The following is a 25,385-nucleotide window of genomic DNA, read 5'->3' as shown; positions in this document are numbered from 1 at the left end:
GAATTTTAAATATTGCTTGCCAATTTCTGGAAAAATGCCAGCTAGAATTTGTATATGAATTGTGTCGAATCTTTAGATCAGTTAGTGGCATATTGCCCTCTTCACTCTTGATCCATGACCAGAAGTTCTTTTAGTTTATTTAGGTCTTCTTAAATCCTTTGAAAGTATTTTACAGTTTTCTGTTAGGTCTTCATTTCTTGGTCCTCGTGGGAGTCACTTATATAAAATGTGGTCATATTTGCATGTAACCTATACACTTTCTCCTGTATACTCTAAAAAGAAAGATTTATTTATTTGAAAGGCAGAGCTACAGAAAGAGAGAGAGAGATATATTTCATCCATTTGGTTCACTCCCCAAATGGCCCAAACAGCCAAATCTCGGCCAGGCTGAAACCAGGAGCCAAGAACATCCATCTGGGTCTCCCAAGTGAGTGGCAGGGTCCCAAGTACTTTGTCCCTCTTCTACTGGTGTCTAAGGCACATTAAAAGGGAGCTGTATGGGAAGCTGACCCTCTGATATGGAATCCAGAAATGGCAAGCAGTGGCTTAAGCTGCTGTGCCATAATGCCAGTCCCCTCCTGTATACCTTAAATCATATCTAGGTTACTTATAGTACTTACTAGAATGAAAATCTTATGTCAATAGTTGCACTGTATTACTTGGGGGATGATGACAAAACAGCATACATTTAGTTCAGATGTAATTTATTTTGTAACATTTTTGATTGGTGTTTAGTTGAATCTAGATGCAGAGCGCATGTCTACAGAAGAGGGCTGACTGAACTAAATCTGTTAAATGTATTCCATAGCATTTTGTTGTTTAAATGGAACCGTTTTCTTTTTTATTTTTTTAAGAATTTTTTTTTTTAGTTATTTGAAAGAGTTACAAAGAGAGGTAGAACCAGAGAGAGAAGGGTCTTCCATTCCGCTGGTTCACTCCCCAAATGACTGCAATGGCCAGAGCTGAGCTGATTCGAAGCCAAGAGCTTCTTCCTGATCTCCCACGCGGGTGCAGGGGTCCAAGGACTTGGGCCATCTTCTGCTGCTTTCCCAGGCCATAGCAGAGAGCTGGATTGGAAGAGGAACAGCCAGACTCGAAGCAGGCTGGGGCTTTAACTCACTGCACCACAGTGCCAGCCCCTGGAACTGTTTTCTTAGTTTTATTTTCAGTGTATAGAAATACAAGGAATTTTTGTATATTGATCTTGTATCTTACAACCTTGCCAAATTCTTAATTTTAATGCTCAAATAATATTTTGTGGACATCTTAAGATTTCCTATATATAGTATGAGATTATGTCATCTGCAATTATTGATAGTTTTGCTTCCCCATTCCGGTTTCGAGGCCTTTTATTATTTTCTCTTGGGTAATTGCTCTTGCTACAACCTCTGGTACACCATTAAATAAAAATGGTGAGAGTGACTATCCTTGGTATCTTGTTCCTGACCACAGGGAGAATGCTTTCAGGCTTTCAGTATTTCATGTGATGTTATCTGAGTTTTTCACGATGTCCTTTATGAGGTTTCATTTTGAGTATGTTTCACATTTCTGTGTCTTGGCACTTCCTTCCAATTAGAGCATAAAAGAATACTGGGAGAGAAGAATACTTCTATTCCATTCAGTCTGGGGAATTATCAGGTAGTGATGATAGTTGTAAATCACTTTGAAAAATAAAACAGAAATGCAAATTGTTGGGGCCAGAGTTGGTAAGCTGCAACCTGCAATGCTGGCATTCCATATGAGCACCAGATCAAAGTCCGTACTGTTCCACTTCCAATCCAGCTCCCTGCTAATGCATCTGGGAAAAGCAGCAGAAGATGGTCCAACCCACGTGGGAGATCCAGAAGAAGCTCCTGGCTCCTGCCTCAGTTCGGCCCAGGTCCGGCCATTTGGAGAGTGAACCGGTGGATGGAAGATCTCACTCTCCCTCTGTCTCTCTCTTTGTAACTCTGCCTTTCAAATAAATAAATGAATCTTTTAAAAAAGAAAAAAGGAATGCAAATTTCCAGTTTCATCCCTAAGTTGGTTGAATTTCTCAAGTAAGTAAAAGATTTATTTTATTTTGGATGTTTTTAAAACTCTCTTGGAAGGAAAAATGGCCCTATTGACTCATATCATTGCCTGGTTTTTAGTAAATGGTTAGCTCCAAAATGGAAGTGTTAGAGACTATTGCATTTTTTTTTTTAATTTTACTATCCTGATTGTCTAGAACTTGTATTCTAAAATAATACAAAATTCTGTTCCATCATGGTGGTTGTGGTAATAGCATCTGCTTCCATACTTTTCTTTTTATTTTTTCTTTTTTTTTTTTTTTAATTTGAGAAGTAGAGTTACAGATAGAGGGAGAATCAGAGAAAGTCTTCCATCCACTGATTCACTCCCCCAAATGGCCGCAACAGGTGGAGCTGGGCTGATCTGAAGCCAGGAGCCAGGAGCTTCCTCTGGGTCTCCCACATGGGTGCAGGGGCCCAAGCACTTGGGCCGTCTTCTACAGCTTTCCCAGGCCATAGCAAAGAGCTGGATTGGAAGAAGAACAGCTGGGGCATGAACTGGTGCTGCAGAAAGAAGCTTAGCCTAATAGACCAAGGTGCTGGCCCCATGCTTCCATCCTTTTCTTTAAAATTTATTAAAATTTGGGCTGGCATTGTGCTGTAGCAGGTTACGTCTCTGGCTGCAATGCTGGCATTCCGTATGGGCACTAGTTGAAGACCAGGCTGCTCCACTTCCAGTCCAGCTCCCTGCTAATGCTCCTGGGAAAGCAGCAGAAGATAGCCCAAGTGCTTGGGCTCCTGCACCCACGTGGGAGACCTGGAAGAAGCTCCTGGCTTCTAGCTTCAACCTGGCCCAGCTCTGGCCATTGCAGCCATTTGGGGAGTGAACTAGTGGGTGGAAGATTATCTTTCTCTTTCGGTCTACCTCTACCTCTCCTCTGTAACTCATTGACTTTCAAATAAATAAATAAATAAATCTTTAAGGAAAAAAAAGATTACTGCTGCCTTCCATGTTCTCAAATGTAGTGGACAGTCTTCAGTTCTTGTTTACTAAACCTTAAAAAAATTTTTGCTTTCATTTACATGAAAGGCAGAAAGATACAGAGACATCTTCCATCCACTGGTTCCCTCCCCAAATGCCCACAACAGCCAAGGCTGGACCAGGCTGAAATCCGGTGTCTGGAATTCCAACCAGGTCTCCCACAGGTGGCAGGGGCCCAAGCATATTAGCCATCATCTGCCACCCCCAGGATAAAATATCAGGAAGCTGGATGGAAGCAGAGTAGCTGGCACTCTGATATGGGATGCAGGCATCCCAAGTAGCAGTTTAATCAACCCACTATACCACAGTGTCTGCCCCCTGCAAAGCTTTTCTGTCATTCTTCCATAGAGTTGAATCTCACTGAATCTTTCTATCCTTGGTTTCTTCAGGTCTTTAGTTGTGATTTTGTATTTTCATTTGCTAACTCCTCTGTGTGAACGCTAAAACACTGTGTAGTATACATAAACATAATAATATAATAGAAACTGGAAGATACCTTTAAATAAATGTTTTAAACATGGCATCCAACTTTGTACATGGTTAGCCAAGGAACATGGCTGCTAATGCTAACAGATTTTCATCCATCTACTTCAGCAAACATTTTTGGATGGCCTACTCTATAAGGGACTCAATAAGGTGCCGTAGAGGTTCAGGAATGTGCAAGGCACTGATGTTCTTCAGTCAGGAGTTCAGTAAAGAAGGAAAATAAAGTAGAACATAAACCAGTATAGCACCAGTGAAAATATAAACACTGCACTGTGGTAACAGGAATAAAGTAGTTTGGGAATACACAGATAGTGGATTTTTTTACTCTTTTTAGTGTTTGTGGTAATGATTATAGCTGATTTTGGCCGGCGCTGCGGCTCACTAGGCTGATCCTCCACCTGCGGCGCCGGCACCCCGGGTTCTAGTCCTGGTTGGAGCGCCGGATTCTGTCCCGGTTGTCCTCTTCCAGTCCAGCTCTCTGCTGTGGCCCAGGAAGGCAGTGGATGATGGCCCAAGTGCTTGGGCCCTGCACCCGTATGGGAAACCAGGAAGAAGCACCTAGCTCCTGGCTTCGGATCAGCTTAGCTCCGACCATAGTGGCCATTTGGGGGATGAACCAATGGAAGGAAGACCTTTCTCTCTGTCTCTCTCTCACTGTCTAACTCTGTTTGTCAAAAAAAAAAAAAAAAAAAAAAAAAAGATTATAGTTGATTAAATAAGTGTTGGTCTCTTTCTTTTCTTTTAATAAGTGATACTGAAAAAAAAAATACTGTAAAAGATATGAGTGACCCAACATGGTAAGGTTAGAAGTATTCAGCATAAAAAATTATGGGTGATGGTACTATGGCACAGTGGATTAAGCTGGCATTTGGAGTGCCTGAATCCTTTATCAGAGTGCCTGGGGTTTGAGTTCCGGCTACTCTATGCTTCTGATCCAGGATAATTTTTCCCAATTGCTTGGGTTCTGTAGTTGGGAGCCCTTAATGGAGTTTCTTGCTGGCTTCAGCTTGGTTCAGTCCTTGTTGCAGGTATTTCGGGAACGAAATAGTGAATGGGAGATATCTGGGGTCTGTGTCCTTCTATTATTCTTTCAGATAAATCTTTAAAAATATATATTTAGAAGAAGTTACTCCTTGTTTTTATAGAAGACATCTAGAACAGTCCATACAGTTTGTATGGTATGCAAGATTTTGTCCTGAGATTCTTTACTACCTGATATTACTCTAACAAATTTTTCCACTGGTACAGGTGTTTTTGGAGACATAATTTTAAGTTTTTATTTTTTTTTGAAGTGCTTTTAACACGGAGTGGCTATTCTAGATTGCTAAAGTGGGCCCAGTGTAATTATATGAGCATCTAAAATTGGAAAAAGCAGGCAGCAAGAGAAGTCAGAGAGATTTGCTGCCTGAGAAAGGACAGTGTTAGTGACAGGAAGATGTGTGGTCACATGGAATGCATGAATGAATTCTGTGAATAATCTGAATGAACCTAGAAGTGACTTTTTACCCAGAGCTTCCACAAAGTGATACTCTGCCAACATTTTTTTTTTAAGATTTATTTATTTTACTTGAATGTCAGAGTTACACAGAGAGAGAAGGAGAGGCAAAAAGAGTGAGAGAGAGAGCGAGAAGGAGAGGTCTTCCTTCCTCTGATTTACTCCTTAGTTGGCTACAACGGCCAGAGCTGCACTGATCCGAAGCCAGGAGCTTCTTCTGGGTCTCCCACATGGGTTCAGGGGCCCAAGGACTTGGGTCATCTTCTGTTGCTATCCAAGGCCATAGCAGAGAGCTGGACTGGAAGTGGAGCAGCCAGGACTCGAACCAGCGCCTATATGGGATGCCAGTACTGCAGGCGGTGGCTTTACCCTCTATTGCACAGTGCCGGCCTCTCTGCCAACATCTGTATATTGGTTTTGTTAGATTGCAAGTAGGTAACCAAGCTGAGCTTGCTTTACCTGGACTTCTAACCACAGAAACTGTAAGATTATAAATGGCTATTTTAAGATACTAATTTTGTGGTAATTTGTTACATAGCAATAGAAAATAATACATATTTATTATCTTAAGACAGGATTTATGATCTACTGGAAGAATTTAACAAATGGCTAGCAGCTTCCAAAAATTCCTTTCAAAAACGAATTTCCCTCTTTCATTTTCATCAAAAATGTGTTCTTTTCCTTTAGAAACCATAAATAGCACCATGAAATTTTAAATTTATTTTTTTAAAGAGTTATTTATTTGAAAGGCAGACTTACAGAGAGGGAGAGGGAGAGGCAGAAAGAGAAGTCTTCCCTCTACTGGTTCACTCCCCAGATGGCCACAGTGGCTGCAGCTGGGCCAGGCCAAAACCAGGATGTTCTTCTGGGTCTCCCACGTGTGTGCAGGTGCCCAAGCACTTGGGCCATTCTCAGGCACATCAGCAGGAAGCTGGATCGAAATTGGAGCAGCTAGTGGCCTTGTGGGATATGGGTGCTATTGAGGGTTGCGTAACCTGCTAGACTATAGCACTAGCCCCTATATTATTTCACTTAATTACTCGGAAGCCAATCTGATGCTAACCATTAAAAAATATATATGTTTTTGGTACCACAGCAGATACTTATATGTGTTTAGTTGGAAAGTGTGTGGATGTTAGAAAATCTAGGGGCTGGCACTGTGGCATAGCAGGTAAAGCCACCACCTGCAGTGCCAGCATCCCATATGGGCGCAGGTTGCAGCTCTCTGATAAGGCCTGGGAAAGCAGTGGAAGATGGCCAAGTCCCTGTGTGGGAGACCCAGAAGCGGTTCCTGGCTCCTGGCTCCTGGCTTTGGATCAATGTAGCTCTGGCGGTTGCAGCCATCTTGGGAGTGAGCCAGCGAATGGAAGATCTCCCTCTCTCTGTCTCTCTGCCTCTGCCTCTCTATAACTCTGCTTTTCAAACAAATAAATAACTCTTAAAAAAAAAAAAAAAAAAAAGGAAGGAAGAAAGAAAATCTGGGCTCCATTTGTGACTCCTTGGCATTGTGGAACTCTGCAGGGCTTACTTCGTCAGTATCTGACTTGATTCATCTGTAAAACTGAGAAACTATCAATTATCTTGCAGAGTTACAAGAATTTAATGAAATAACATATAATAAATCAAAAAATGCATCTGGCATATTGCATTTATGATACTGTTGAAACTTACATTGTTAACGTATATACAGGTACCGTTGAAGTAGCTTAGTTAATATAAGCTACCATGCAACAAAAACTCAGTGTACTTCCTGGAATGATGTGACTTCATTTCTGAAGGTAAAAATAGATGACCTCCTATGAGGGTACTTCAAAGAACTTCGTGGAAAGTAGAATTAAAAGATACATTTATTTTGATGCAAAAAAGTTTTTGAACTTTGGGCATAGAGGGGCCTTCAAAAAGTTTATAAAAATACATGTTATGGAAAAGTGTGTGCATAAAATTCTGAATATTTTTGCACTAAACTTATCTTTTGACTCTGTACTTTTTGAAGCACCATTTTATGAAAACAAGAAGACAAATTTTGGAAAAAACAAGAAGATAGTTTTGGAAAGGTCTGTTTCCTAGAGACTGCAGGAAATTAAAGTTGTGTTTTGTTTTTCGGCTGCCTGAGGCCACTTCAATCTCCACCTTGTTATGTTTCTGAGTACAGTCCCTTGTGAGGAGGGGAAGAGGCACTACCTACTTTGCATAGGGGAATTGACACCCATATCTTACAGGATAGATCCATGTAAAAGAAACTGTAATTGCCTTGCTGTTTATTATTATTGTTATTCCAGAGGCAGAGAAATTGAGTTAGAAAGACATTGTTTTCCTCACCACAATCCAAGAAAGCTGTTATGTATGTCAGAGGTCCACTGTCTATTTTGTAAGCCAAGAATGTTTTCTTTCCTTTTTTTTTTTTTCTTTTAAGATTTAATTATTTGAAAGGCAGAGTTACAAAGAGAGGGAGGGAGAATCTTCCATCCTCTAGTTCACTCCCCAAATGGCCTCAATGGCTAGGGCTGGGCCAGGCTGAAGCCAAGAGCCAGGAGTTTCTTCCAGGTCTCTCACAAAGGGTACAGGAGCCCAAGCACTTGGATCCTCTGCTGCTGCTTTCCCAAGTGAGTTAGCAGAGAGCTGGATTGGAAGTGGAGCTGCTGAGTCTCAAACCAGCACACATAGGGGTGCTGGTATCACAGGCGTCGGCTTGATCAGTTATGCCACAGTGCTTACCTTACCAAGAATATTTTCTGCAGATGCATGTTTAATATGTGTGCTGTCAAAACGAGCACATTACTTTTTTTCAGAAAGCTTTTATTTAATAAATATAAATTTCATAGGTACAGCTTTTGAAATATAGCAGTTCTTCCCCCCATACCCGCCATCCCACCCCAACTCCTATCCCACCTGCTACTCCCTCTCCCATCCCATTCTTCATTAAGATTCATTTTTAATTACCTGCATATACAGGAGATCAACTCTATACTAAGTAAAGATTTCAACAGTTTGTACCCACACAGACACACAAAGTATAAAGTACTGTTTGAAGACTAGTTCTATATGATAATCAGCTTTTATATATATATATATATATATATTATAAATATATATGTTGTTACTACAATTTAAATTTCATCAATAAACACTGTTTTCTGTCTGATTATTACACAAGTACCTGTACAATAACTTGAGTTAGCTAGTTAGCCTGCATTGCCTAAAATATTTATTGACTTCTAATATATGTCACGTCTACATAGTACTTGGCACACAGGTGCTTAATAATTATTTGTTGAGTGGTTGGCACTGTGGCATAGTGGGCTAAGTCTCCTCCTACAGTGCCAGAATCCCATATGGGTGCCGATTCAAGTCCTGGCTGCTCCTCTTCTGATCCAGCTATCTGCTATTGCCTGGGAAAGTAGTGGAGGATGGCCTCTGCACCCGTGTGGGAGACCTGGAGGAGGCTCCTGGCTTCTGCCTTTGGATTGGGTCAGCTCCGGCCATTATGGTCATCTGGGGAGGGCACCAGTGGATGGAAGACTTTTCTCTCTTGTCTCTCCCTCTGTCTGTGACTCTACCTCTCAAATAAATAAATAAAATCTTTTCAAAAATAATTATTTGCTTAATGAATGAGTGATTGTTATTAAATAACTTTACCATGGGGCTGGGGCCAACTCTGTGGCACAGCAGGTTGTGCTGCCACCTGTAGTGCTAGCATCCCATGTGGGTGCCAGTTAAAGTCCCTGCTGCTACACTTCCAATCCAGCTCCCTGCTAATGGCCTGGGAAAGCAGAGGAAGATGGCCCAAGTCCCTGGGTCCCTGCCACCCATGTGGGAGACCTGGCAAAAGCTCCTGCCTTTGGCCTGACCCAGCCCCAGTTTTTGCAGCCAGTTGGGTAGGGAACCAGTAAATGAAAGATCTCTCTCTTTCCCTCTCTCCCTCTCCCCCTCTCCCCCTCTCCCTCTTTCCCCTCTCTCCCCTCTCTCCCCTCTCTCCCCTCTCTCCCCTCTCTCCCCTCTCTCCCCTCTCTCCCCTCTCTCCCCTCTCTCCCCTCTCTCCCCTCTCTCCTCTGCTCTCTTTCAAATAAATAAATAAATCTTTAAAAATAAAGAAATAACTTTGCCAAAGCCATACAGCCAAGTTTCAATATACCTCTTCCGATTGTATTTTGAAAAAAATACTCTTCCTCTCTGCCTCTATAATTCTGCCCTTTAAATAAATAAATCTTTCAAAAATTGAAATAAATGGAAGTTTTCTTTATGCAATAAGGAAGAAATCTCTAAATTATTTGAAGTGGAAATGTTATAATTATTCACATACTGTATAGTGTTTTCTTCACCTAATCACCAGAAGTAAGCAGTTTATATGATATCTGATGTAGTATAGACCTTGGATATAATTTTTAAAAAGGTTTTTTGTTTGCTTTTTATTTTATTTTTAAGTTTTGTTTATTTATTTGAAAGGCAAAGTTAGAGAGAGACAAAGAGATCTTCCATCCACTGATTCACAACTCACATGGCAAACAGTGGCCCAGGCTGGGCCAATCCAAAGCCAGGAGCCAGGAGCTTCCTCTGGGTCTCCCATGTGGATGCAAAGGACCAAGCACTTGAGCCATCTTCCCGGCTTTCCCAGGTATATTAGCAGGAAGCAGGATCGGAAGTGTAGTAGCTGGGACTGGAACTGGCTTCCATATAGGATGTTGGCACTGCAGGTGGTAGCTTTACCCACTAGGCCACGGTGCTAACCCCTAAAAGAAATGCCTGATTGGCCAGCTCTCTGCTGTGGCCAGGGAGTGCAGTGGAGGATGGCCCAGGTGCTTGGGCCCTGCACCCCATGGGAGACCAGGAAAAGCACCTGGCTCCTGGCTCCTGCCATCGGATCAGCGCGGTGCGCCGGCTGCAGCGGCGGCCATTGGAGGGTGAACCAACGGCAAAGGAAGACCTTTCTCTCTGTCTCTCTCTCTCACTGTCCACTCTGCCTGTCAAAAAAAAAAAAAAAAGAAGAAAAAAAAAGAAATGCCTGATTATAAGATTTGTATATACACGTTTTATGTTGTATCATAGCTTTTCTAATAAATAATTTAAAACTCTTGGGGCTGGTGCTGTGGTGTAGCAGGTAAAGTTGCTGCCTGCAGAGTGTGCATCCCATATGGATGCCAGTCAAATCTTGGCTGCTCCACTTCCCATCCAGCTCCCTGCTGGTGCGCCTGAGAAAGCAGTGGAAGATGGTCCAAGTCCTTGGGTCCCTACGCCCTCATGGGGGACCAGGAGGAAGCTCCTACTTCCTGGCTTCGGCCATTGTGGCTATTTGGGGAGTGAACCAAGAGATGGAAGATCTCTCTCTCTCTCTCTCTCTCTCTCTGCCTCTGCCTCTGCCTCTGCCTCTCTCTAACTCTGCCTTTCAAATAAACAAATAAGTCTTTTTTAAAACTCTTAAGTACAAGTTTATCTTTGGCCAGAGCCATATTATAAAGTTTTTAGTTAAAATTATTATTGATAGTTCGCAGGAGGAATTGGCAAGCTACAGCCCTTCTGGCGTGTGGCCTGTTTTTGTCAATCAAACTGGAACACAGCAGAGTCTGTTTACAGATGATCTATAGCTGCTATCATGCTAAAGTTCCACAGTAAGTAATGTTAACTGAAAGTGGATAGCTCTTAAGGCCTAAAATATTTACTCTTTCTCCTGTTCAGTCACTGATACCTAGTCTAGAAGGCACATATGCCATCTTTTTCTCTTAGTTCGCTTCTTTATGAAATCAGAACACTAGAAAATCACCAGCCAACATGTTAGCTAGATGAATAAATAGAAAGGACAGTAACACAAGAAGATTATATTTTTGTCACCTGTAAAACTCCTTTTGTCTCATTATCTGTTTTCTTGAAGATTTAGTTAAGTATTTGAAAGTTAGAGTTCCAGAAAGAGAGACAGAGATCTTCCACTGGTTGGTTCACTCCCCAGATTTTCACAACATCCAAGGCTGGACCAGGCTAATGCTGGGAGTCAAGAGCTTCCTTCAGGTCTCCTATATAGGTGGCATTCTCTCATGCACTTGAGCCATCTTCTGCTACTTTTTTAGGCATGTTAGGGAACTGGATTGGAAGTAGAAAGGTAGGACTCAAACTGGCGCCCATATTGGATGCTGTCATTTCAGGCATCAGTTTAATCCTCTATACCACAATACTGGCCCATTTCATTGGCATTGCAGGTGGTGGCTTAATCCACTGCCGCACAATGCTGACTCCAAGATAAGGATTCTGTAACTCAGTTAAACCTAAGTACATGAAGGAACATGTTACTAGGAGAAGGCCTCAAGCAGACAGTAATGCTTCAGCTGAGATCTAAAGGATAAATGAGTTTGCCAGGAAAACAAGGTTGTGGGAATACAATCCAGAAGAAGATACAGCATATCCAAAAACTCAGGAATGAGAGAGAGGGTGTGTTCTGCATGAGGTCTATCTAGATTTCTAAGTGAAAAGAAACCACTAATAAGTCTGAAGGTGATATGGTAACATTTTTTATGTTTAAAAGGTCATTCTTGGCAGCAGTGATGAGAAGGTGATCAAGTGATAGGAGAGATTAAGATTAAAAGATCATGGGGCTGACTTTGTGGCATAGTGGGTAAAGCCAGCATCGTCCCATATATGCGCTGGTACATTTCCTCTCTGCTCTGCTTCTATCCAGCCCCCTGCTAATGGCCTGGGAAAGCAGTAAAAGATAGCCCAAGGGTTTGGGTCCCTGCCACCCACATGAGAGGCGTGTTTCTAGCTCATGGCTTTTGTCTGGCCCAGACCTGGCTTTTGTGACCATTTTAGGAGTTAATTGGCACATTGGATGATCTCTCTTTTTCTTGCTGTGTCTCTCTCTCCCTCTCTCTCTCTCTCTCTCTTCCTCTCTCTCTGCCTGTAACTCTGCCTTTCAAATAAATAAACTTTTAAAAAAAGAAAAGCTAGGAGATTTTTTAGAAACTGAAGGTTCAGGCAAGAGATGATAAAGGTAGGACCACTGTTGCGATGCAGTGAGTTAAACTGCCACCTATAATGCTGGTGTGCCATATCAGAGTGCTGGTTTGATTTCCAATTCAACTTGCAGCTAGTGTGCCTGGGAAGCAGCTGAAGATTACCCAACTGCTTAGGTCCCTGCCACCCACATGGAAGCCCCTGTTGGAGTTCCTGACTCCTAGCTTCATTGTGACCAGAAGATACTGCCTCTCCCCTTCCCCCATCACTCTGCCTTTCAAATAACAAATGCATCTTTAAAAAGGGGATGATAAAAGTATGAGTTAGGCAGTGGAAAATGGGAAGAGTAAAAGACAAATCTGAGAAATAAACAGAAAACCCAATAGGACTTGACTCTTTCTTGTGTGTTGGGGGGAAGATGGGGTCTTTAGGACTATGCCTGAATTTTGGCTTGGGCTCAGAAGGTTAGCAGTGGGGGCCATCCCTGTAGCATAGTGGGTCTCTCTGCATTTTTTATTTTTTAAAGATTTATTTGTTTTTGTGAAAGGCAGAGTTACAGAGAAGGGGAGAGACATACACAGAGAGAAATCTTCCACTGGTTCACTTTCCAAATGGCCTCAATGGCCAGGGCTGGGCCAGCCTGGGAGCCAGGAATATCATCTCGGTCTCCCATGTGGGTGCAGGGGCCCAAGTACTTGGGCCATCTGCTGCTGCTTTCCCAGGTGCATTAGCAGGGAGCTGGATTGGAAGTGGAGCAATTGAGACTCTAGATGATGCCCATATGGGATCCTGGTGCTGCAGGCCACAGTTTAACCTGCTACAACAGAGTGCTGTCCCTGATCTTTCTTCTGACTCTCCCTCTCTCTATAACTCTGCCTCTCAAATAAATAGATAAATCTTTAGGAAAAATAAAAAAGAAAGCCATCTTATTTTTCTATTGAATGTTCACTATGTGCTAGGCACTTAAATTGTCTCAATTTTAAAATACTAGTTTTTCTCATTTTATGGACAAGGAAATTGATTTCTAAGAAAATAAATGACTTGTCCACTTTCACATTGCTAAAAATATCACAGCCAGCATTCCAGCCCAGAACTCTGTGAATCCAAAGCTTTGAACTACCCTAATGATATACTCCTTGCATTTGTCTTTCTTACAGATTGTGTCTTTTTTAAAAAAATATATATATTTATGTATTTGAAAGAGTTACACAGAGAGAGGAAGAGAGGCATAGAGAGAGAGAGAGAAAGTCTTTGATCCGCCGGTTCACTCCTCAGTTGGCCGCAATGGCTGGAGCTGTGTTGATCCGGAGCCAGGAGCCAGGAGCTTCCTCCGGGTCTCCCACCTAGGCACAGGGGCCCAAGGACTTGGGCCATCTTCTACTGCTTTCCCAGGCCATAGCAGAGAGCTGGATCGGAGGTGGAGCAGCTGGGACTCCAACTTAGACCCATATAGGATGCCAGCACTGCAAGTGGTGGCTTTACCCTCTATACCACAGCACTGGCCCCCAGGTTGTTTCTTGAATATTTGTTTTCCTCTATTATGCATTAATATTAGAGGAATTAATTAGACAATTTCCATTTTCTTTCCTATGGCTGCCATAAGCTTCTGTTACAACCATTAACTAGTTTTACAGAATTTTTACCTTTCCTCTTGCATGGCTCTTGCTCTTTTATCTTTTTCCATGTAACAGCATTACAGATATTCTTACTGAGAACTGTTTTGTTTTCTTTTAAAGTAAGTGGAATATAATTAATATGTACACAATTCTGCATAAATCTACAAGTATCTGGCAACTTTTAGTCCTTGTTCTTTTGCACATAGCAGACATTACCTAAGACATCTAAGACTGTGCTTCTAAGCCTAGCCTTAGCTGACTACTATCACTAATCAGTCAGTGTTAGTACCTATTTGTCATCTCTTGTTAGTGTCTCCCTAGGACAGCTGAATTTAGACCTCTTGAATTAACAGAACTTTATGTAAAGTACCTAGTGATAATGTGATAAGGAAACTACTCTGATAATCCAGGTGGGCACTGAGAAAGTTTGGCTGCAGGTAGGGTGGATATGAGAGCTGTTTCAAAGGTAGAACCGATGACTCCTTTTGATAATTGAGAGAGCAGTGTCTAGCAACTCTGCTAAAACAGTGGTATTCATTATTGTGTTATACTTGCTAACATGTTATCCAGTGTCATCTAAAGTGGAACGAAATCCAAAAATCTTTGATGGGTTTTTCTGAAAATGAAGAAATTCAGTGATGGGAAATTTAAACTAGCAGTTCTGCTAGGATCTGTTAACCTCTTGCTTGGTTGGATCAGGCTTGGCTTTATCATGCTTCACATTGCTTTTACTTGGCAAGTCACAAAGAAGTTTGTCTGCCAGTGAACACTCAGCTTCCCCAAAATCTCTGTTTCCTTGGTTGTTAATGATTCTCATATTTATTTAAAAGGAAGAGAGATACAGACAGATATTTTCCATCTGTTCGTTCACTGTCCAAGTGCCTATGGCAGCTGGCACTGGGCTTAGTCATGGGCAAAGCCAACAGCTAGGAACTCAATCTAGGTCTTCCATGTGGTGGCGGGGACCTATAAACTTGCCACCACCTATTGCCTTCTTGGATGTGCATCAGTAGGAAGCTAGACTTGAAGCTGAGTAACAGGGAGGCAAACCCAGCCATTCTGATATAAGATGGATGCAACCCAAACAGCATCTTAACCACTGACTGTTAAGTGATTTTAGATACCACCACCAATTTGAGACACCTTGACCATGGATGATGAATACCACTTTGCAAAGAAGGAGATAACTACGTTTGTAAATTTAGCACCCATGCCTCTAGTTTGCTAATGCCTTGCCTCCTTTCCAAAGAGAGCCATATAAAGACCTTCAAAAGTAATCAGAAACCTTTTTTTTTTTTTTTTTTTTTTTTGACAGGCAGAGTGGCTAGTGTGAGAGAGAGAGACAGAGAGAAGTCTTCCTTTGCCGTTGGTTTACCCTCCAATGGCCGCTGTGGCCAGCACGCTGTGGCCGGCGCACCGTGCTGATCCGATGGCAGGAGCCAGGTACTTATCCTGGTCTCCCATGGGATGCAGGGCCCAAGGACTTGGGCCATCCTCCACTGCACTCCCTGGCCACAGCGGAGAGCTGGCCTGGAAGAGGGGCAACTGGGACAGAATCTGGCGCCCAGAGCGGGACTAGAACCCAGTGTGCCAGCGCCGCAAGGCGGAGGATTAGCCTAGTGAGCCGCGGCGCCGGCCTCAGAAACCAATTTTAATAAATTACTCTTTAAAAGAAATCACAGTTGATTTCCTTTAGCCTCGAAATAATTTCTAAATAAACAGGTGGTAATTTAATATTGCTGTTGTTCTTCAATTCTCTTGATGTCTTCAGTACATGCCATACCACTGATTTAGAGAGAATTTACAAAGAAGAAAGAAACAGTGTCATATCAATGTAATTATGCTTCATAGAATAAGGATAGAATTTTTTTGGTGGCTCAGTACTTTAAGGATAATGACTTCATGCACAAATAACTGAATGTGTTTCTTTTGGATTACTTTCTTAACCCTCAACAGAAAATGAACTTCTTCACTTGTAAAGAGAAGAAAAAGGGTAATCTCTGTGCTTTGGTTTTAGAAATCCTTTGAAAGTGAATGAATTTGTCAATAGATAACCTGATCTAAACGTCAGTTTCAAAAAGGCCCTTTGCTTTTCTTAGAACTGTCATCTCTTAGCAAGTCAGAGGGATCATATTTCTCTATTTGATCATATATATTATCATACTGGATTCAGAACAATTGAAATCATTCAGTATAGTATAGTGTCAATTACCCAGAATAAAAGTAAAGTTTTTTAAAAATCAGTAATAATTTACTTGCATCTAAAATATGCTTTAATATCTCTGAAGAAAGTGTCACAAAACAAAACTTACATAGTAAGGATTATTAACCTACTTCTAACCATCTCTTTATTCCTTCAACTTCTACTTTTTTTCCTAATTGGTTCTAAAAATGATCTTCTAGAACTATGTTCAGGTTTGCATTTATATAAATGAGCTGTTATACAGTGAGTATATTATAGGCAAACTTGTTTATCTCTTCTACTTAAAATAAAACCTTCATTTTATAGACAAAATACCTGGAGTTCAAAGAGATGATTGATTCAACAAGATCACAGCAGTGGCAGAGACAGGATTTTTAAAAAAAAATTATTTATTTTCATTTTTAAAAAAGATTTATTTATTTGAAAGTCAGAGTTACACAGAGAGCGGAGAGGCAGTGAAAGAGAGAGGTCTTCCGTCTGCTGGTTCACTCTCCAATTGGCTACAGTGGCCAAAGCCGCGCCAGTCTGAATCCAGGAGCCAGGAGCTTCTTCTGGGTCTCCCATGCAGGTACAGGGGCCCAAGGACTTGGGCCATCCTCTACTGCTTTCCCAGGCCATAGCAGAGTGCTGGATAAGGAGAGGAGCAGCTGGGACTAGAACCAGCACCTATATGGGGTGCCAGCGCTTCAGGCCAGGGCGTTAAACCACTGTGCCACAGTGCCAGCCCCAAGAGAAGTACTTTCTAATCACCAGCTTTCCCTTGTAGGCCTACTCTTTGTATCACTGTTGACATAATCTATAAATATCAAAACAGCTATATAGAAATGTTAGTGTTCTTGCTGGACTAAGTCAGGTATTTTCAAGCCTGCTTTACTTTTACTTCAGAATAAGACTAACTTTTGTGAGTAGCTCCTAAGATTTTTTTGACTTTTGAATGTCAAAAAGGGTCCTGAGAGCTTTATCCACTAATCTTGAGTTCCTTTTAGCAGTAATTTTAGTATCTTATTTATCTTGATGGGAAGCCACTGTGTATGGCACAAGTTTCAGATAAAATGGGTGTGGAGTGAACCAGTTACTTAATTCTTGCCAAACTTCTGGTCTGTTATTCAGGTTTTGATAGTACTTGAGAAACCTTGCCACCAGAATATTTCGTACATTTATGTGTTTTTTTAAGTGAAAGAAACATTAATTCCATGTAATTATTTACTGAGCATCCAGTGTCAGCAAGGCCCTGTATCTGCTCAGTGTTGTACAAAATAGGAAGATAAATCAGACAGTTTTTGTTTTGAAAAATTTTGTAGTTTTACAGAACATCAAGTTCAAGTGAAATAAAATATATGAAAATTTGTTTATAAATGATAAAACTGCATAAACTTGTTAACTGATTTTTTAAAATATGTGCACAGTCTGAATCTGTCTTCTGAATATCTTCTGTCACAGCTGCCTTAGCTCAGACTTCATCATGTTTCACTTGAATTATTGCAGCAGGCTTTTGTTGCTCTTGACATCGAAATTTGTCCTTATAGCTGTCCTGCATAGGGCAAACAGGACTTTCTGTTTGTGCCTCCAAATCCTCATTGGGTCCCAATACATACTAGCCCCATTCAAGTTACTGTTGTCTTTGCCCTCTGCCAACCCCACGCAGCCGTACAAACTGGGGTTCTGGGGCTGATGCTAAAGAACTCTGTTCTACCTCCACACTGACAGAACATGCTGTCGTCATCCACATCCCCATTGAGAAACATCTTTTTTTTTTCTTCCTGAAATGACATTTCCTTTTTTGTCCAGTCAAACCTCATTCATCTTTCTGGACTTAGCACAAATGTCACCTCTTGAATAAAATCATCTTGGTCTCCTTTTATCCCTTGGTTGGGTTAGTTTTTCCTCTGATTTCATAGTTTATAGAAATTCTTGTTTCTGGGGCCAGCATTATGGCATAGTGTGTAAAACTGCCACTTGCAGTGCTAGCATCCCATATGGGCACCAGCTGCTCTCTTGCCATCCAGCTCCCTGCTGTGCGCCTGGGAACACAGTGGAAGATAGTTCTTAGGTCCCCGCACCCGCATGGGAGATCTGGAAGATCTGGGCTCCTGGATCCAGCCAGGCCTGGCCGTTGCGGCATTTGGGGAGTGAACCAGCAGATAGACAACTTCTCTGTCTCTCTCTCTGCCTCTGCCTCTCTCTGTAACTCTTTCAGATAAAATAAAAAGAAATCCTTGCTTCTGATTTTTGTGATAACTGCCCAACTACTTTTCCTCCCATAGTTATTTCTTTATGTGACAACTTCTCTGAATTCTGAACTTCTCTGAGCAGAGACTGCCTTTTAATTCATCTTTGTCCTCCCAGTTCTTAATGTGGGCTCTGTCCTGTCATAGTGCTCCATGAGTGGCTTAGTCCTCCAAGATGATTGCTATGTAAAAAGCAAATATTAGGAGATTTCTGGTAAGGTGTAATTTAAGGACACATGGAGTTAGGTGACTTAGAGTTTTAAGGTAACCCCAGTCTACAGCCCCTTGGTGAAACTGGACTGATTGGTATGTTAAATACACACTTATTTCACTATCAGTAGTCAGAGATGATAATTCCTATTTCCCTCATTCCCGGAGTAAAGTACTCTTTACCTCATATTCCTCCTGTTCATAACAATACACCCAACCTAAAGGTTTTTGTGAGAATTTCCAAGTTAATATTTCAAAATGCTTAGAACAGTTCTTTGTACCTAGTAAATATGTAGTAACTGTTAGCTGTTACTATTCTAATAACAATTTTGAAATATTTAAGATGTGTTGGCTATAGAAACTATTAGTGATTAACTTAATTTTTTTATTTTAATATATCTCCTATGTATTGTCAAATACTCTTAGTACCTGCTTTGTGACTCATATTTTGTCATGAACTAGGATATGGAAATGAGTAAAATGCAGCCTTTGACTTCTCAGAGCTCCACCCTAACATTCTTCTGGACTCAGATTGAAAGGTTTAAGGAAGGACAATATGCAATTGAAAAGATATATAAGGCTAATCCTCCACCTAGCAGCGCCAGCACACCGGGTTTTTGTCCGGGTCTAGTCCCGGTCGGGGCGCCGGATTCTGTCCTGGTTGCCCCTCTTCCAGGCCAGCTCTCTGCTGTGGCCCGGGAGTGCAGTGGAGGATGGCCCAGGTGCTTGGGCCCTGCACCCCATGGGAGACCAGGAGAGGCGCCTGGCTCCTGCCATCGGATCAGCGCAGTGCGCCGGCCGCAGCGTGCCAGCCGTGGCGGCCATTGTAGGGTGAACCAATGGCAAAAGGAAGACCTTTCTCTCTATCTCTCTCTCTGTCCACTCTGCCTGTCAAAAAAAAAAAAAAAAAAAGAAAGAAAGAAAAAGAAAAGAAAAGATACATAAACCCAGAGCCAGATGTTTCAAGTCGTAGCTCAGTAACTAATTCTGAGTAAAGCACTTCTTAGATGTCTAATACATACCACAAACTTGATGTACAAATAAATCTCTTCTTAACTTCCTTCTCCCAGTATTAATTCCTTAGTAATTAAAAATACTTTTCTCCTTCTGTTTGTTAAAACTAAAGAATTTAAATATCCTTTTTAAACAATTCTTTAAATATTTATTTATTTGTTTATTTATTTTTCTTACAATTTGAAAGGCAGAGAGGGAACCTTCCATATGCTACTGGCTTCAGCCCTAGCTGTTGTGGCTGTCTGGGGAGTGAACCAGTGGATAGAAGATCGATTCTCTCTCTCTCTCTTGCTGTCATTCAAATAAATAAGTCTTGAAAAAAATTGCATTAATGGCCTCATATCGTATTTGAAATTCTCTTAATCTCTCACCCACAGATTTTGTAATTACACCCTTGATTTCCTTGTCAACTTTATCTCCTACCACTTTTCCCCGATCCTACTTCCTTTACTCTGATCTTCTAACATGCCGAAGCTTAAGGCCTTTCCAATAGTTTATTTCTCTCTTTTTTGTAAAGATTTATTTATTTATTTAAGAGGTAGAGTTATAGACAGTGAGAGGGAGAGACAGAGAGAAAGGTCTTCCTTCCATTGTTTCACTCCCCATGTGGCAGCAATGGATATAGCTGTGCCAATCCGCAGCCAGGAGCCAGGTGCTTCTTCCTGGTCTCCCACATGGGTGCACGGCCCCAAGCACTTGGGCCTTCTTCTACTGCTTTCCCGGGCCGCAGCAGAGAGCTGGATTGGAAGACGAGTAGCTGGGACTAGAACTGGTGCCCGTATGGGATGCCGGCACCACAGGCAGAGCTTTAACCTACTGTGCCGTAGTGCCAGCCCCCGGTTATTTCTCTTGCCAGAATATTCCTACCCCAGATCTTGCGGTTTATTTCTATTTTATATGTCATATCAGAGCTTGTTTTGATGTCAAATATCAACTTCTTAGTGAGTGAGTCACACCCAATCCAAGATCATACTCAAACTTTCTCTTATTACATTCTTCTATTAAATTTTTAGTGTAGCATTTTCACTGCTTGGTATTTTCTTATTAGCTTACCTGTTTGACTTCCTTATAGAATATAAGCTCTATGATGACAGGCTTTCTGTCTTGCTTGCCATGGAATCCTAGCTCCTGGACTACTACTGCCATATATTGGATGCATAGTAAATACTTTAGGATCACTGAGAAAGTGAATCTCTTTTTACTTCATCCTTCTTAGTTATAAAGTACAGATTTGAATTTGAATTTCTAAGGACTGTCCTTTCAAAAATAAAGCTTGATACTACTTGAAACAGCCTTTTTTCAGTAACTTCTGCAGTAAGGGGAAGATCTGTGCTTAGTTTCAGTTGTGGAAAGGTGAATAGGTGTTTTAAAGGGAAAGAGAAGGAGTAGGAGCTTTGTCAGAGTTAGGGAAACGAAAAACTACGAAAAGCAGTAAGAAAGTTGTTCACTGCCAATGTGATCATGCCAGTTATGTCTGATAAGTAGTAACTCAGTGGATGTTAGACCTTTACCATCCCACAGAGGCTGAGATCTTGCTGATTACACACAGAGAAATGGATTTCAGACTTTAAGAAAGACATGTAGAGTATATTCTATGTATCTCAAAGGGACAGAGGAAGGGTTTGCAATTTTAAGATTGTTTAATAGATTCAGGCGCTGTAGTGGATATATCTTAGGTGTTGGCTGGAACAAGCAGTAAATTCCTTTGGCAGCCTTGAACTTCTCCACACTGGGATTAGGGAGGGGAGGGGCAGAGACAAGGCCCTGGGCTGCTGGTTTTGTCAGGTGTCTTAGTCCAAGGGGATGGTGCTGGGAGTGGGCAGAAGGGAGGCAGTCGGTCCATGTGGTCATTCATGCTGAGACTTTTGAGGTTCTCACACCTTGTTCCCTCTTTTTAAATGTCTTAGGTTCTGATTTGTCACGAAGAAATGGATTATTGGTGCTTACGTTGTGTATATGAGTCCATATAAATATGTTAACGACCCCGCTAAGATTCTATGGAGACTTGTGAAACCACCTTTCTGTAAACATTGAGCTGATGGAACCTTTAAAATCTCCGTTCCCCTCTTCTGCCCAGGGGTTTCTGTCCACGTTTTTGTTTTCTTGTGTGTGGAAGTTAGGAAGGAAAAGACTCAGGGTGTCTTAGAATGGGAGCATGTTGGCAGCCAAAATGCCTCCCAGGCTGAGTGGCTTTCAGCAATGCAGGCATAGAACATGGCTTCTTGGCTGTGTGTCAGGAAAACATGGCCTCTCGTTAACCAGAGAGAATCTGACATAAACCCAGGACCATGAAATGATCGTCTAGGATGGTAAATATGATTGTTATATCAGAGTGTTCATGTTTTGACTATTGGCACATTCTCTTCCTAAAGAGAAAGTGCAAGTGACTCTAAGTTACCAGTACAAGTACATGGAGAGTTAATATGAATTACCAACGTAAGAGGGGTCTCTTTGCTTTATGCACTGAGAATACAACATCAAAGATAATCTTCCATAGACACTAGTTTCTGCCCTCTAGACAGACTGTGGTATATGGGCCACATCCTGTCTGTTGCCTATTTATGTATGGCTTGAAAACTAAGAATGGTTTTATATGTTTAAATGATGAGTAAAAATATCAAAAAATAGTGTTTTGTGTGACAAATGAAAATTATAACATTCAAATTCCATTTTCCAAAATAAAGTGCTACTGGACCACCGCCATGCTTATTCATTTATGTATTTTCTATGGTTAAGTTAAAGAGTGGCAAAACAGACCAGATGGTAAACAGTTAAAATTATTTCCCATTTGGTCCGTAACAGGAAAAGTTTATCGACACCTGGTATAGATTAAATTGTCCCCCATAAGAATTATTTAGAAGTCATTTGGAGTACCTAGAATTTTTTTTTATCTGCAATTTTTATTTGCAGGGTTTACTTCGTGAGGTTATGGCTCTTTGGGAATATCTAATTCGTGGATTTTTTTGTTTTTGTATCAAATGGCATGTTTACATTTCCCTTAAAGATATAGAAACTAAGTAGCGCACTTATCTTTGACTCTCTGCCCAGCAGTAGTTTTGTTATTTATAACATAAGTGCTGTAAATAAAGGTCAGTAAATTGTAGGTAAGCAATGTGGAGCTACAGGCCTGTGTCTTAATTGTCTCTATATCTACCTTTCTTTTTCTTTTTTTTCCCTTAGATGCAGTAGATGCTAATCCATAGTTGCTTCATAACATGTAAAAGTTGCGATACCACGAGCCATAGGCTGTGCTTCATATCTTTGATATTGACGACCTTTGGAGTCATGTTACTCTTTTTTGCTTTTTTTTGGTTTGTTCGTTTTTTCATTTGAGAAGGAAAGAGACAGACATCTTCCTTTCACTGGTTCACTCTTCAAACATCCACATTGGCCAAGGCTGGTGCACTGCACTTAGTCCAGGTTTTCCATATGGGTGACAGGGACCCAACTACTTGAGCCGTGACCAGTGCCCCCCACCATCTATATTAGCAGGAACCTGGAGCTGGGAGCCAAAGGTGGGTATTGAAGTGAGGCACGCCAATGTGGGAATCGGGCATCTCAGCTGTTATCTTCACAACTGAACCAGATGCCACCCCAGGAACTGTGTCATTCTTGACCCCCCCCCCCTTTTTTTTTTGACAGGCAGAGTTAGTGAGAGAGACAGAGAGAAAGGTCTTCCTTCTGTTGGTTCATCCCCCAAATGGCCGCTACGCCGGTGCGCTGCACCGATCCGAAGCCAGGAGCCAGGTGCTTCCTCCTTGTCTCCCATGGGGTGCAGGGCCCAAGCACCTGGGCCATCCTCCACTGCACTCCCTGGCCACAGCAGAGAGCTGGACTGGAAGAGGGGCAACCAGGACAGAATCCGGCGCCCCAACCGGGACTAGAACCCAGGGTACCGGTGCCGGAGGGGAGGATTAGCCTAGTGAGCCGCGGCGTCGGCCTCCCTCTCTGTTTTTAAGATTTGCTAATTTATTTGAAAGAGTTACACACACAGAGAGACGATCTTCCTTTTGCTGGTTCACTGCCCAAATGGCCACAGTAGCCAGGGTTGAGCTAGACCAAAGCCAGGAGCTGGGAGCTTCATCTGGGTCTCCCATGTGGATGGCAGAGGCACAAGCACTTGGGCCATCTTCTACTGCTTTTCTCAGGCCATTAGCAGTAAGCTGTATTGGAAGTGGAGCAGCTGGGACACGAACCAGCTCCCATTATGGGATGCCAGCATTGTAAGCAGCAGCTTCACCAGCTACACCACAGCACCACTAAAGATGAGCTTCTCCACACTCAGCATTAACCTCTAGAATAAGCAGTCAGCAACTTCTGAGGTCCTGGTAGACAGCAGAACACTCAATAGATGCTTCACTGTGGTCGAAAGCTAGACTCTTAAAGAAAAAAAACCAAACTCCCTATTTTAGATTGAGTTATTATTTCTCTCCTTTTTAGATTGGTATTATTTTCATATTAAAAATTGAATTATTATTCACATACTATAAAGTTCACATACTAAAATACTTTTTTAGATTGATTTATTCACATATTATAAAATTCCCTCTTTTTTAAACTATACAATTAAGTGGAATTTTTTTTTTTTTTTTTTTTTTTTTGACAGGCAGAGTGGACAGTGAGAGAGAGAGACAGAGAGAAAGGTCTTCCTTTGCCGTTGGTTCACCCTCCAATGGCCGCCGCGGCCGGCGCGCTGCGGCCGGCGCACCGCGCTGATCCGATGGCAGGAGCCAGGAGCCAGGTGCTTTTCCTGGTCTCCCATGGGGTGCAGGACCCAAGCACCTGGGCCATCCTCCACTGCACTCCCTGGCCACAGCAGAGAGCTGGCCTGGAAGAGGGGCAACCGGGACAGAATCCGGTGCCCCGACCGGGACTAGAACCCGGTGTGCCGGCGCCGCTAGGGGGAGGATTAGCCTAGTGAGCCGCGGCGCCGGCTTTAAGTGGAATTTTTTAGAATATTTACAAGGAATGTGTAACCATTACCACTATCTTAATTTTGAAACATTTTTGTCACTTCAGAAAGAAATCCCTACCCATTATGGCTCTCCCCATTCCTCCATTCCCTGCCCACTGGCAGTTTTTAATTTACTTTCTGTGTCTGCATTTCACTGTTCTGGTCATTGCATATAGGATTGAATCTTGCAATATGTGGCTTCTGTGTCTGGTTTCTTTCACTTAGCATGTTTTCAAGGCTGCTACAGTATGTGTGGATCATTACTTCTTTCCATTTTATGGTTGGATAAAATTCCATTGAATGAATATTCAGTTTGTTTACCCTTTCATCTGTTATGGGCATTTGGGCTGTTTCTGCCTTTTGGCAAGTGTGAATCATACTGCAGTGGAATGTTCATGCACATCCATAAGGGGTGCCTGCATCACAGGCAGCGGCTTTACCTGCTACGCCACAGAGCCGGTCCCTTATCTCTCTCTCTCTTATTTTTTTTTTTTTAAGATTTTATTTGTTTATTTATTTGAGAGGTAGAGTTACAGACAGGGAGAGGGGGAGACAGAAAGTTCTTCCTTCCGTTGGTTCACTCTCCAAATGGCCACAACGGCCGGAGCTGGGCCAATCTTAAGCCAGGAGCCAGGAGCTTCCTCTGGGTCTTCCATGCGGGAGCAGGGGCCCAAGCACTTGGACCATCTTCTACTGCTTTCCCAGGCCATAGCAGAGAGCTGGATCAGAAGTGGAGCAGCCGGGACTCCAACCAGTGCCCATATGGGATACTGGCACCACAGGCAGAGGATTAACCTGTGCCACAGCACCGGCCCCATATTCCATCATTCTTATGAGGGACCTGTCAGATCCTGTCAGCTTTTGATATCGTCACTTTAGAGTCTTCTTGATGCAGTATTCTAAAATTTTGCTTTCTTTGGTATATCTTATGTTTATTTCTCTCTACAAAATATAATACTGGCAGTGAGAGGAAGTATTCCAGGGAATGGGGATCCTTTCTCCCTGTGAGCCTTTGAAGACTCTCCATTATAGTTTATGGGTATGCCGTAATTCTGTTGTCCAAATTGGCGGAAAGATGACACCATGCTAGATAGAAGAGTAACCCAACCTGGTGAGGCAGTCCAGGTCTTGCTCCTAGAAGGTGGTGGTCTTCTAAGCAGTCCCACTTACCTACTTGTTTTCCTGCCTGTCTCTCTAGCCAGTCGTCTCT

At 42.1% G+C, this 25,385-nt stretch overlaps 1 protein-coding gene across 5 annotated transcripts in view; it reads left to right on the top strand.

Annotated features, from left to right (window-relative positions):
• RSF1 (remodeling and spacing factor 1) overlaps positions 1–25,385 on the top strand; it is a 165,599-nt gene that overhangs the window by 56,328 nt on the left and 83,886 nt on the right. For 2 of the 5 annotated variants that reach the window (XM_089331447.1, XM_089331454.1), the window contains one exon: positions 1,783–2,039. The exons of the other annotated variants lie outside the window; for them this stretch is intronic. The gene's annotated coding sequence lies outside the window, so the exon portion shown is untranslated. The remainder of the gene's footprint in view (positions 1–1,782; positions 2,040–25,385) is intronic. 5 annotated transcript variants of the gene reach the window in all.

Source organism: Oryctolagus cuniculus, chromosome 1, assembly GCF_051225735.1.
Source record: "Oryctolagus cuniculus isolate XC-2025 breed Fujian yellow rabbit chromosome 1, ASM5122573v1, whole genome shotgun sequence".
NCBI lineage: Eukaryota > Metazoa > Chordata > Mammalia > Lagomorpha > Leporidae > Oryctolagus > Oryctolagus cuniculus.
This window is presented reverse-complemented; position numbering and strand designations above follow the sequence as displayed.